This window comes from Gossypium hirsutum, chromosome D01 (assembly GCF_007990345.1).
Source record: "Gossypium hirsutum isolate 1008001.06 chromosome D01, Gossypium_hirsutum_v2.1, whole genome shotgun sequence".
Lineage (NCBI taxonomy): Eukaryota > Viridiplantae > Streptophyta > Magnoliopsida > Malvales > Malvaceae > Gossypium > Gossypium hirsutum.
Window position 1 is genome coordinate 15,185,520 of NC_053437.1, and position 14,122 is coordinate 15,199,641.

The 14,122-nt window shown below is 34.8% G+C and overlaps 1 non-coding gene across 1 annotated transcript; it reads right to left on the minus strand.

The window, feature by feature from the left end:
• Nucleotides 1-2,642: 2,642 nt before the first annotated feature.
• On the minus strand, nt 2,643-2,749 carry LOC121214366 (small nucleolar RNA R71). Its single transcript, XR_005909949.1, has one exon. It is a non-coding gene; the product is annotated as a small nucleolar RNA R71 (small nucleolar RNA).
• Nucleotides 2,750-14,122: the final 11,373 nt, after the last annotated feature.

Consider the following 14,122-nt stretch of genomic DNA (forward strand, 5'->3'; position numbering starts at 1 on the left):
TCAATCTCATATCGTTGCTAAAGAACTTTTACTTAAGCTAAATTTTTATTTCTTAATTCTTTTGTTTCACGTGCCAGGATTTTGATCGGTTCCTCACTGTAAGTCATGTCAGGCTGAATCTCAACTTCTGTCAGAGAAATAACATGTGAAGAATCTGATCGATTGGAAATACGAAAATTTATATGTTTTTATATGCCTTTTTAACTAAAAATCATGCTATTTTTGTTAAATTCTTGTCGAAAAATAATTAAATATTATAAAATAATTAAATTATGTTAAAAATATGAAAATGATGAATTTTAATTAATTTTATAGTTCATTTTTATTAATTTTGACTATTTACGACAGATTCACACAAATGGCGAAAATTAGCTCGACAGACAATGCTCGAAGAATAAAATCGAGAAGCAATATGAAGCATCGAGGAAAATTTATTTCCAGCCTAAGATGGTCCAAAAATGTGTGTTAATTACTTTTAATTTATTCCCAATTTAATTTGGGCTAAATAAATTATTATTAATTAATTATGAAAAAAATGGTCCAGTTGAACCGCATTGGTTGAACCGAATCTAGTGAACCGAACTAACCACCAATTGGGCTTCCCAGAACCGTCCATATGCTGACCCAAATCAGCATTTTAGATGACTAAATAAGCTTGCGAAGAAGCCCTTGAAGAACTTTCAACCTTGCATTCAAACCCCTCCAAAAAACGTGGATTTATGGATTTGCCCCAGGCTATTTTTAGCAAAGTTGAATCTCTCAACTTTGCCATGTGCGTGGCCGGCCAAAGGGGGTCTCTTTGGCTGATGGAAATTGCTATTTTTAGAAGCCAAAATCAGCTATAAAAGCCTCCCCTGGCTGATCATTCAACTCATCCCTCACATTCTCATTCTCTCTTCTCCTCTCTCACTTTTTCTCAATTTTTCCTTCCCATTTTCCTTCCCATTTTCCTTTTTGTTCAAGTGCTGATTTCTTCTCTTGGGAAAGAGGTCCTCATCAGCCATTGTTGAGCAGCAATTAAAGTGTTCATAAGCCACCTTGATAGCCAAGGGAAACGGAGAACGAAGAATGGAGAAATGAGTCAAACCACGAAGAAACACCGGATTTGCTTCTTGTTTCCTATCTCTTTAAATTTCGTTATTGTTTTGACAACATGTTTATGAATATTTATGCTATTGAAATGGTTATTTTGATCAATCTAGCTTGAATTTAATCCGTGTTGGGTTGATTATATTTTGCCTTCTTAAATTATTAAAATTGTGTTTGTGCTGTTATAGGCCTCGGTAAGATGCTTGATTAAGTAAAATCATGCCTAAGTTATTCTTGCAATATTAATTGTTAGATAACTAATGAATTAATTATTAAATCATATTGAAATTATAATTAATCGACACTATACTTAATCAATACATGTTTCTTCTTCTAAGGTAGCTGAAGTTAATTGAGCATTGTATTTGGCAATACATATGTCTTGCATAACTTGTAAGATTATTGTGATTAAACTGTTTCAAGGTAGAAATATTCTGTTACCTCACTTGATCTTTTATATGCTTGTGATTATTGATTAATCGCTTGGATTAACATTGAAAAATGTTCAAGAGATTGATTAATTTAATAAGTATGTTTGAGCAGTAGTTAGTAAATTACCGAGTTACCGTGAATTTTTTCGTAGCAGTATAAACATAAGTTTAGTACTTCTAAGTTAAAGGAATGTAATTAATCCAACACAATTATATCATCTTAATTAAACCTTATTTGAAATCTTGCATTAGAACCTTTTTATTTTTAATTTATTTTTACTTAGTTTTTAACCCTTAGTTTTTAATCATCTTTAAACCAAAATATTTTTCATCACCAAAGTGTTTTAACATTAATTTCATAAATATTCCTTTTTACAGCCCCTGTGGGTACGATAACTCGACATTTACTTGTCACTTTATTACTTGTTGCGATTGTGTACACTTGTACATTTTTATCGTTCCAAGTTTTTGGGGCAGTTGCCGGGGACTGTCTTAAAAAAAGCCATCATTTGTGAATCTGTTTTTACATTTTGGTTTATTTATTTTTCTGTTTAAATCTTTACTTAATTTTTCTGTGATTATTTCAAGTGTTTATAAGTATTGACCAGATTATCGACTTACTCCCTGTGGACCCTGAAATAGAACGAACCTTTCGACAGTGAAGAAGACAAGCGAACCAGAGAAGGACCAAAGAGATAAACTTTGAGAATATGAATCAAGGAAACAGAGCAAACCTTGCTCAAAATTCTATCATTATTGATGATGATAGGGATAGAGCTTTATGATAGTATGCTGTGCTAGTATTTAATGATCTTAATTCGGGTATTAGGAGACCCAATATCGAGGCACAACAATTTGAGCTGAAGCCAGTCATGTTCCAGATGCTTCAGTGGAATGCCTACGGAAGATCCTCATCTTAACTTTAGACTATTTATGAAAGTGAGCGATTTTTTCAAGTTAGCCGGAGTACCCGAAGATGTATTACAACTGAAGTTGCTCCCATATTCGCTAAGGGACAGAGCTCGTGCTTGGTTGAACTCATTGCCACTGAACTCTATTTTTACATGGTAAGAGTTAGCAGAGAGATTCCTCATGAAGTATTTCCCGCTAAGCAAGAATGCCAAGTTGAGGAATGAGATCACTGCCTTGCAACAAATGGATGATAAGTCCTTGTATGAAGCATGGGAAAGGTACAAAGAGTTATTACGAAAGTGCCCTCATCATGGAATCCCACATTGCATTCAACGTGAGACATTCTATAATGGTGTCAACGCTCATACGAGGATGGTAGTGGACGCCTCTACTAATGGTGCTATCCTTTCTAAGTCTTATAATGAGGCTTACAAAATTATTGAGAGGATTGCCAGCAACAATTATCAATGGCCAACTAATCGAGCAGCGTCAGAAAGACGAGTCACTGGAATACTTGAAGTGTAAGCTCTCACTTCACTGCATCTCAAGTATCTTCAATATCCTCAATGCTTAAGAATCTTACCATTAATGGGTTTAACAACCTTACAGCCCAACTACCTAACCAATTTGAGAATATAGTCTGTGTGTATTGTGGGGAAGGACATTTGTTTGAAGAATGTCCATCGAACCCCTAATCCGTATATTACATGGGGAACCAAAATCAAAATCGAGGGAGGCAAAGACTACAATCTAACTTTTATAACTCATCGTGGCGAAATCACTCGAATTTTTCTTGAAGTAACCAAGGGGCTGGAACTAGTAACACTTACGCCTAACCTAGACCAATTCAGCCGCCTAGTTTCCCCCAACAAGTTCAGAAACCAACCCAAGCGGAACCATCCAATAGCTTACAGAATCTATTGAATGCGTACATGGCAAAAAATGACACCACTCTAAGAAATTTAGAGAATCAAGTGGGCCAGCTTGCTGCTGAACTCCGGAACTGACCCCAAGGTGCTCTACCTAGTGACACGGAGAATCTGAGAAATTTGGGGAAGGAACATTGTAAAGCGTTGACATTGAGGAGCAGAAAGATAGTAGAGCCCAACACTGTCGAAGTTGAAAAGGAGCCAGCTGACGCTAAAGATTCAGAAGAAGTTCAACCAAGTGTTGAAATTCCAGTTTCACTAGAATCAGAGTTTGTAAAACCCGACAAAGTAACCTCAGGACATGCTAATTATGAGCAACTAACAATGTCATTAGATGCAGAATTGCCGTCAAAGATGAATCAACCAGAATTAGTCCTAGTAATGAAACCACACCACCCCACCTTCAAAGTCTTCAGAAACAGAAGTAGGAGATTTAATTCAAGAAGGTCCTTGACGTACTCAAGCAACTTCACATTGACATTCCGTTGGTTGAAGCACTTGAGCAAATGCCGAACTACGTCAAGTTCATGAAAGATATCTTGTCTAAGAAACGAAGACTTGGAGAATTTGAAACAATAGCTTTGCCGAAGGAATGCAGTGTATATCTTCAAGACAAACTACCCCCAAAATTGAAGGATCCTGGATGTTTTACCATACCGTGCAACTTTGGAGCAACATATTGTGGTAATGCATTATGTGACTTAGGTGCAAGTATCAACTTGATGCCTATGTCAATATTTAAGAAGTTGGGGATATGAAAAGTTAGACCAACTACAGTTACGCTTCAACTAACAAATCGATCCTTAGCACATCTAAAAGAAAAAATCGAGGACATATTGGTACGTGTAGATAAGTTTGTCTTTCCTACTAACCTTATAATTCTATATTTTGAAGCAGACAAATAAGTACCAATTATCCTAGGATGGCCGTTCCTAGCAACTGGTAGGACCCTTATTGATGTGCAGAAGGGCGAGCTCACTATGCGTGTTCAGGATGATCAGGCAACATTTAAAATCTTTAAGCCTATGCGATTTCCTGACACAATGGATGATTACTCTGCAGTGTCCGATTTGGAGGATTTAATAGTGCAGAAAGAACTCAACTATGTTGAGGACGCACTAGAAAGAATATTGACATCGGAGATGAATGCTTAGCTTTGCTAAAAGCTAATCAAAGGGGATTTAATCTGCAATCCTGTTTTAAATCTTTGGAGTTAGAAAAGGGAGACTATTGCCAACCAAAAGTGTCGATTGAGGAGCCACCTAAATTAGAATTGAAGGTATTACCTTCTCATTTAAAATATGTTTATTTAGGTAATGCTTCTACTCTGCTTGTGATTGTTTCAGCAGAATTGACCACTAAGCAAGAAGAGAAACTTATCTTAGTTCTGAAACAATTCAAAAAGGTCATCGGATGGACCATAGCCAATATTCGCGATATTAGTCCATCTGTATGCATGCACAAGATTATCTTGGAAGATGGCAAAAAAGGGACGATCAATGGATAATGAAGACTGAACCCCATCATGAAGGACGTAGTAAAAAAAGAGATCATCAAGTGGTTAGATACGGGTATCATCTATCCCATCTCAGATAGTTCATGGGTAAGTCCGATATAGTGTGTGCCAAAAAAAGGAGGTATCATGGTCATAAAGAACGAGAACGAGTTGATACCGCTAGAACGGTTACGGGATGGAGAATCTGTATCGATTATCGGAAATTGAACAAGGCGACTGGAAAAGATGACTTTCCTTTTCCGTTCTTGGACCAGATGCTGGATAGACTCGCAGGACAAGATTACTACTGTTTTCTCGATGGATACTTAGGGTATAATCAGATTACAATAGCACCGAAAGATCAATACAAAATGACATTCACCTGTTCGTACGGTACGTTTGCATTTAGACGCATGCCATTTGATTTATGTAATGCACTTGCTATATTTCAAAGATGTATGATGTATATTTTTACTGACATGGTTGAGAAATATTTGGAAGTTTTTAGGGACGATTTTTCAGTATTCGGAGATACTTACGATGATTGCTTAGCCAATCTAACTAAGGTACTAAGGCGATGCGAAGAAATGAATCTCGTGCTCAATTGGGAAAAGTGTCATTTTCTGGTACGAGAAGGAGTTGTTCTAGGGTATCGGATAATGAGACATGTGATCGAGGTAGACAAAGCAAAGTTAGACGTTATTGAGAAACTCCCACCTCCAACATCTGTAAAGGGTGTTAGGAGCTTTTTGGGCCACGCTAGTTTTTATCGAAGATTTATCAAGGATTTCTCCAAAGTTGCTAAAACCTTATGCAAGTTATTGGAGAATGACTCTATATTCAATTTTGATGAGGAATGCTTAAAAGCCCTTAAAGATTTGAAGAGTCGATTAGTCACGACACCCATAATCGTCACACCAGACTAGGATTTGCCATTCGAATTGATGTGTGACGCAAGTGACTTTGCAATTGGAGCTGTCTTGAGCCAGCGAAGGAACAAAGTTTTTCATCCCATCTACTGCACAAGGTGAACTCTAACAGGAGCTCAACTGAATTATACGGTAACAGAAAAAAGTTACTTGCTATTGTGTTTGCTTTCGACAAGTTTCGATCTTATCTAGTAGGTACCAAAGTGACTGTCTATACGGACCACTCGGCAATTAAGTATTTGCTTGCAAAAAAAGACGTTAAGCCAAGGTTGATCTGATGGGTACTTCTACATCAAGAGTTCGATCCAGAAATTTAAGATCGAAAGGGAGTCGAAAATCAAGTAGCAGATCGCTTGTTCAAATTGGAGCCACAACAAAGGAATTCTCCAATTATACCAATTCAGGAGACGTTTCCAGACAAACATATCCTGAAAGTAAATCATGTCCATAATACCCCTTGGTTTGCTGCTATTGCTAACTTTTAGCTTGTGGTTTGATGCCAATTGATAAGACATATTAACAAAGGAAAAAGTTTCTTCACGATGTGAAGTACTATTTCTGGGAAGAGCCATATGTGTTTAAAAAGTGTGCAGATCAGATGATCGGGAGATGCATGGTAGAAGATGAAATACCGAAGATTTTATACCACTGTCACTCAGCTCTAAGTGGGGGACACTTCGTAGGTACATGTACAGCGGCCAAAGTATTGCAAGCCGAATTCTTTAGGCCAACACTATTCAAGGATGCATATACTTACGTGAAGAGCTGTGATCGATGTCAAAGGGTTGGAAATGTCACCAATAGAAATGAGATGCCTCGAACAAACATCATTGAGGTAGAGTTGTTCGATGTATGGGGTATTAACTTTCTTGGTAATTTTCCTCCGTCTTGCGGTCACAAGTACATACTAGTAGCAGTAGACTATGTGTCTAAGTGGGTTGAGGCTGAGGCATATCTGACAAACGATGCTAATGTTGTGATGAATTTTCTGCAGAAGCATGTATTCATAAGGTTTGGAACCCCAAGAGCTATCATCAGTGATGAAGGATCCCACTTTGTGAACAAGTGGTTAAAATGGTTATTAGACAAGCATGGAGTGAAATACAAGGCTGCAACAACTTACCATCCGCAAACAAATTGGCAAGCTGAATTGGCAAATAAGAAGATCAAAGGCATACTTGAGAAGGTAGTCTGCCCGAACCGACGAGATTAGTCCACAAGATTATATGATACTTTATAGGCTTACAGAACAACATACAAGACACTGTTAGGGATTTCACCCTATAGGTTGGTTTTTGGGAAAGCCTGCCATCTACCATTGGAGTTAGAGCATAAAGCTTACTGGGCTCTTCAACAGCTTAATTTGGATCCTAAGCTTGCGAAAGAGAAACGAATGTTCCAACTCAATGAGTTAGAAGAGTTCCAAATGTTCTCATATGAAAATGCCAAATTACTTAAAGAAAGACTCAAGAAATGGCATGACAACCACATTCGAGTTCGAGAATTTAAATCAGCTCAGCAAGTCTTGTTGTTCAATTCCAGATTGAAGTTCTTTACATGTAAGTTAAATCACGTTGGTCCGATCCATTTACGATTCACCAAGTCTATCCATACGAAGTTGTTGAACTCTAAGGTAAGGGAGGTAATTTTCGAGTTAATGCTCAGTGCCTGAAAAATTATTGGGGAGATAAAATTGAAAGAGATAAAATCGCGTTCATTTTATCAGATACTTAATTTTTTTGTTTTTTTGAATAAATGATTTAGGGTATATTTTCGGGTAAAGTATGTTTAATTAAATTATGTCTAGGAGATTGGAACTTAAGCGGGACCGTTTGTGACCCCTCCAATCTTTCCTGAAAATTTATTTTAACATAATTTTCCAAGAAATTGTCCCCTAAATGGAAAAATAAATTTTTAGTTTCAAATAAAAGGGTCAATTTTGATCCAAGTTTTAATTTGCAACTCAATTTTAAATTTTCATTAAGTTTAAAGACTTAATTGAATTATTTTTAAAATTTAGTCGCTCTTTTCGTAAATAAAAAAATTAAGTGCCTTTCTTTGTGAATATTTTCAAAAAGCATCTAGAATAAATATCTTTAATATTATTAATAATTTGATAAACTTTAATATGTAATTATATTATTTATAATTTATATATTAATCTTTATCAACTTAGCTTAGAATTAGGATTAATTAGGAATTTTGTTAGTTCTGAACAATAAAATAAGAGATGGGAATCAAAAGTAAATATGGACAAGTAGTAAAGTCTAAAGTGTCGCAATAGGTATATACATGTCTAGGATTGGATCTAGGAAGAGCTTGGTACTTAAGTAGTAAAATTGACTCACCTCCTCTTTTCTGGAATCCTACCTAGAGAATAGTATCTATTCAGTTTAAACAATGAGGACATTGTTCATTTTAAGTTGGGGGACCGAAAATTGAAATTATTTCCACTCAGAATACATTTTTTTTTCTTTTAATTATGAAAATGATATATTTTTGTTCAATAAATTTGACATGTTAGGTTAATAAAGTTTGATTATTTCAATAGATTGTTATATTAGGTTAATAATGACATGAAATGTATTTCTAATAAAACATGCAAATCATACCATAAAATTTTAGTTATTTAGGAAAGTTAGGCATGCATGAAAGTTTAAGTCTTTAGAATTGACTTAGTAGTTTCTTGAGGAGAAATCCTAGGAAGCATGGAACGTTGAAAATGATTTAGGCAACTGTTGTTTGGACCATTTGAGTCTTTCAAGCCAACCATGATGAAATTTTTATCCTTTGAAACCCAACTTTGAGACTTTATTGCCTAATTTTATTTGAACCCTCACAAAGTTAGCCAACACTTTTCTTAATTATCTTAAAAATGTCCCACACACTGGACTTAGTACTTTTTAGAGTAGTCTTTGAAAATAAGTTTGGGGAAGTTGCAAAGAAGTATGAAATGCTTTAAAAATTGTAGTACATGCAGTAAAATACTCAAAAAAAAGTTGATGTATTGAAGTACATATGTACTTGAAGTAAATTGCGCTAAAGAGCATGTGAAAAAGGAAAGAAAAGTTGATGTATTGAAGGTAATTATTTCGAAAGGTCCAACACAAGCTGTGCCTAGGGTTTTTTAAACCTAAAATTATCTATCTTTTACCTACCCTTAAGCCCAACCACGTTACAATCTTGTTAAAGACCTATTGATTCAAAGTTCCAATGTTACCTACATTAGTGGAGAGAAATCTCTTTATTCAACATATGAAGACATCAGTTAAGCTTAATGATTGCAGTTTAATTTTGAATAAGGGATTAAACTCAAATTGGTAGAGATTAACATGTCTTTATTAAGAAACTTTTAGTCTAATTTTGCTATTGTAGTAATTGTTGAGATTAATTTGAACGATATATATACTTGAGTAGCATAATTATCAAATTTCTTGTTTTTGAGCATAAGTATATTGATTTCATGATTTTGGGAAGAATGTTGTTCTGAAGGAGTTTTTCAAAAAGTGTTTTCGAGAAAATTCTTTTCAAATTTGTACATTACTCAGGACGAGCAATGAATTAAGTTTGGGGGTGTGAAAACACGAAAATTTGTGTTTTTATATGCCTTTTTAACTTAAAATCATGCTATTTCGGTTAAATTCTTTTCGAAAAATAATTAAATATTATAAAATAATTAAATTATGTTAAAAATATGAAAACGATGAATTTTAATTAATTTTATAGTTCATTTTTATTAATTTTGACTATTTACGACAGATTCGCACAAAGGGCGAAAATTAGCTCGACAGACAATGCTCGAAGAATAAAATCGAGAAGCAATATGAAGCATCGAGGAAATTTATTTCCAACCTAAGATGGTCCAAAAATGTGTGTTAATTAATTTTAATTTATTCCCAATTTAATTTGGGCTAAATATATTATTATTAATTAATTATTAAAAAAATGGTCCAGTTGAACCGCATTGGTTGAACCGAATCTAGTGAACCGAACTAGCCACCAATTGGGCTGCCCAGAACCATCCATATGCTGACCCAAATCAGCATTTTAGATGACTAAATAAGCTTGCAAAGAAGCCCTTGAAGAACTTTCAACCTTGCATTCAAACCCCTCCAAAAAACGTGGATTTATGGATTTGCCCCAGGCTATTTTTAGCAAAGTTGAATCTCTCAACTTTGCCATGTGCGTGGCCGGCCAAAGGGGGTCTCTTTGGCTGATGGAATGTGCTATTTTTAGAAGCCAAAATCAGCAATAAAAGCCTCCCCTTGCTGATCATTCAACTCATCCCTCACATTCTCATTCTCTCTTCTCCTCTCTCACTTTCTCTTAATTTTTCCTTCCCATTTTCCCTTTTGTTCAAGTGCCGATTCTTTCTATTGGGAAAGAGGTCCTCATCAGCCATTGTTGAGCAGCAATTAAAGTGTTCATAAGCCACCTTGATAGCCGAGGACAAAGGAGAACGAAGAACGGAGAAATCCGTCAAGCCACGGAGAAACACCGAATTTGTTTCTTGTTCCCTATCTCTTTAAATTTCGTTGTTGTTTTGACAAACATGTTTATGAATATTTATGCTATTGAAATAGTTATTTTAATTAATCTAGCTTGAATTTAATCCGTGTTGGGTTGATTATATTTTGCCTGCTTGAATTATTGAAATTGTGTTTCTGCCGTTATAGGCCTCGGTAAGATGCTTGATTAAGTAAAATCATGCCTAAGTTATTCTTGCAATATTAATTGTTAGATAAATAATGAATTAATTATTAAATCGTATTAAAATTATAATTAATTGACACGATACTTAATCAGTGCATGTTTATTCTTCTAAGGTAGATGAAGTTAATTTAGCATTGTATTTGGCGATACATATGCCTTGCATAACTTGTAAGATTATTGTGATTAAACTATTTTAAGGTAGAAATACTTTGTTACCTCACTTGATCTTTTATATGCTTGTGAAGATTGATTAATCGCTTGGATTGACATTGAAAAATTTTCAAGAGATTGATTAATTTAATAAGTATGTATGAGCAGTAGTTAGCAAATTACCGAGTTGCCGTGAATTTGTTCGTAGCAGTATAATCATAAGTTTAATACTTCTAAGTTAAAGGAATGTAATTAATCCAACACAATTATATCATCTTGATTAAACCTTATTTGAAATCGTGCATTAGAACCTTTTTATTTTTAATTTTTTTTACTTAGTTTTTAACCCTTAATTTTTAATCATCTTTAAACCAAAATATTTTTTATCACCAAAGTATTTTAACATTAATTTCATAAATATTCCTTTTTACAGTTCCTGTGGATACGATAACTCGACATTTACATGTCACTTTATTACTTGTTGCGATTGTGTACACTTGCACATTTTCGTTGTTCCATCGATACCGTCTCAAAATAGACACGTGGAAAACATTATGAATTCTGTAAAGCTCTGGTGGTAATGCTAATCGGTACGCAACAGGTCTGATTCGTTCAGTAATCTCATATGGCCCAGTGAACCGTGGGCTCAGTTTTCTTTTATGGCCAAACCGAAGAAATTTCTTCTAAGGTGATACTTTTAAGAATACCTTATCACCTACCTGAAAATTTATCTCTTTTCGTTGAAGATCAGCATACGACTTTTGATGATCAGAGGCTGCTTTTAAGCTATTCCGAATCACTTTCACCTGTTCTTCAGTCTCACGAACTAAGTCAACTCCATGTATCTTTTTCTTACTGAGCTCTGTCCAATATAACTAAGTTTTTTATTTACGACCATACAAAGCCTCGTACGGTGCCATTTAATGCTAGACTGATAACTATTATTGTATGCAAATTCAATTAAAGGTAGATACTTTTCTCAGTTACCTTCAACTTCTAGTACATAACACCGAAGCATATCTTCTAGAATCTGAATTACACGGTCAGATTGACCATCAGTGTGAGGATGAAATGCGTTACTGAAATGTAACTGTGTACCCAAGCTTCTTGGAACTTGTTCCAGAATCGGTATGTAAACCGATAGTCTCTATCGAAAATAATAGAAACTAGTATTCCATGTAATTTAACAATCTCAGAAACATACAATTATTCTAATTTGTTTAGAGAGTAATTCATACATACCAGAATAAAGTGTACAGACTTCGTCAATCGGTCAACAATTACCCAAATAATATCTTACTTTTTCGAAAATAGGGGTAACCCTGACACAGTCTATAGTAACTCTTTCTTATTTCCATTCCAGCATCGTAACTGGCTGTAAGAATCCCAAAGACACTGGATGTTCAGCTTTAACTTGCTGACATATTAAATATCTAGATATAAATTCAGAAATATCACGCTTTATTCCTAGCCACCAGTACATCCTTTTCAAATCGTTGTACATTTTTTTACTCCCCGGATGAACGGACATAATACCACTATGAGCTTCATTTAAAATCTTCTATACAAGTTCTGAATTCTTCAGTACACATATTTTGCCTCTGAATAATAGACAACCATCAGACCCAATCTGAAATTCTGAATTAGAATTTGACTCACATTGTATCTGTTTAGCTTGTAACTCATCATCATTTTTCTAAGCTTTTCAAATCTACTGCAAAAATGTCGGTTTGACTTTTAACTCAGCTAGGATTGAACCATCATCAAACAACAAAAATTGAGTATTCATTGCTCGTAAAGCGAGCAGAGACTTTCTGTTCAGAGCATCTGCAACCATATTGACTTTTTCCTGATGATAATCGATAACCAGATCATAATCTTTCAATAATTTAAGCCATCTATGCTGTCTCATATTCAAATATTTTTGTGATATCAAACACTTTAAACTTTTGTGATCCCTGAATATATGAAATTTTTCACCAAACAGATAGTGTTGCCAAATTTTTAATGTAAACACAGTGGCTGCTAATTCTAGGTCACATATCGGGTAGTTCTTTTCATGTGGTTTAAGCTGTTTAGAAGCATATGGTATTACTTTATCTTCTTATATCAAAACACAACCTAAACCATTCATTGATGCATCTCTGTAAATCACAAATTCTTTCCCTGATTCAGGCTGAACTAGAACCGGTGCTTCAGTCAACTAGGCTTTCAATCTGTCAAAACTTTACTGACATTTATTAGTCTATTCAAACTTCACAGCTTTCTACAATAACTGTGTCATTGGAGAAGCTATCATCAAAAACTCTTTTACAAACCTCTGATAACATCCAGCTAGTCCCAGAAAACTTTTGACTTCGAACACGTTTTTAGGTGATTTCTAGTTAACAATAGCTAAAATTTTATCTGGGTTCACTGTGATGCCTTCAGCAGATACTATATGTCTAAGAAAACCAACTTCCCGAAGCTAAAATTCACATTTACTGAATTTGGCATACAACTATTTCTTACGCAAAGTTTGCAGCACAATTCTTAGATGATCATCATGTTCATTTTCATCTAAGGAGTACACCAGGATATCATCAATAAACACCACAACAAATCTATCCAGATACGGTCTAAAAATTTTAGTTATTAAATCCATAAATACGGCAAGTGCATTTGTTAAATCGAACGGCATCACGAGAAACTCATAGTGCTATAACTAGTTTTGAAGGTTGTTTTTGGTACATCTGAGACTTTCACCAGTAGCTGATAATAACTGGAACGAAGATCAATCTTTGAAAATACAGTGGCACCTTTCAACTGATCAAATAAGTCATCAACACGAGGTAATGGATACTTATTCTTAATAGTGACTTTTTTAAGCTGCCGGTAATCAATACATAATCTTAATGACCCATCTTTCTTTTTAAAAACAAAATCGGTGAACCCCAAGGTGAAAAACTAGGTCGAGCAAAACCTCTGTCAGTCAATTTTTATAATTGTGCTTTCAATTCTTTTAATTTCGTAGGAGTCATTCTATAAGGTGCTATAGATATCGGTGTTGTCCCAGGAACAAGATCTATGGAAAATTCCACTTCTCTGATAGGCAGTACTGACTTAATGCTTGATTCAGATACTTCAGTTTCCTACACATATGCAAGATAAGTATCATACCCTTTTCTGATATATTGTTGTGCTGATATAGCTGAAATCACATTAGACAACCCATCCAGTTTATCAGATTCAACACGGATCAATTCACCATTTTGACATTTTAACACAATATGCTTCTATTTACAATTTACCATTGCATCATGCTGAGTTAACCGGTCCATACCCATAATTACATCAAATTCATCAAATGGTAACAACATCAAATCAACCAAGAAACAATGGACAATTTTTACAAACTTTATCCACCATCACATACTAGCCCAGGGGGTTTAAAACTTTAACCACGAATTCAGTGGACTCAACAGTAAATTTTTA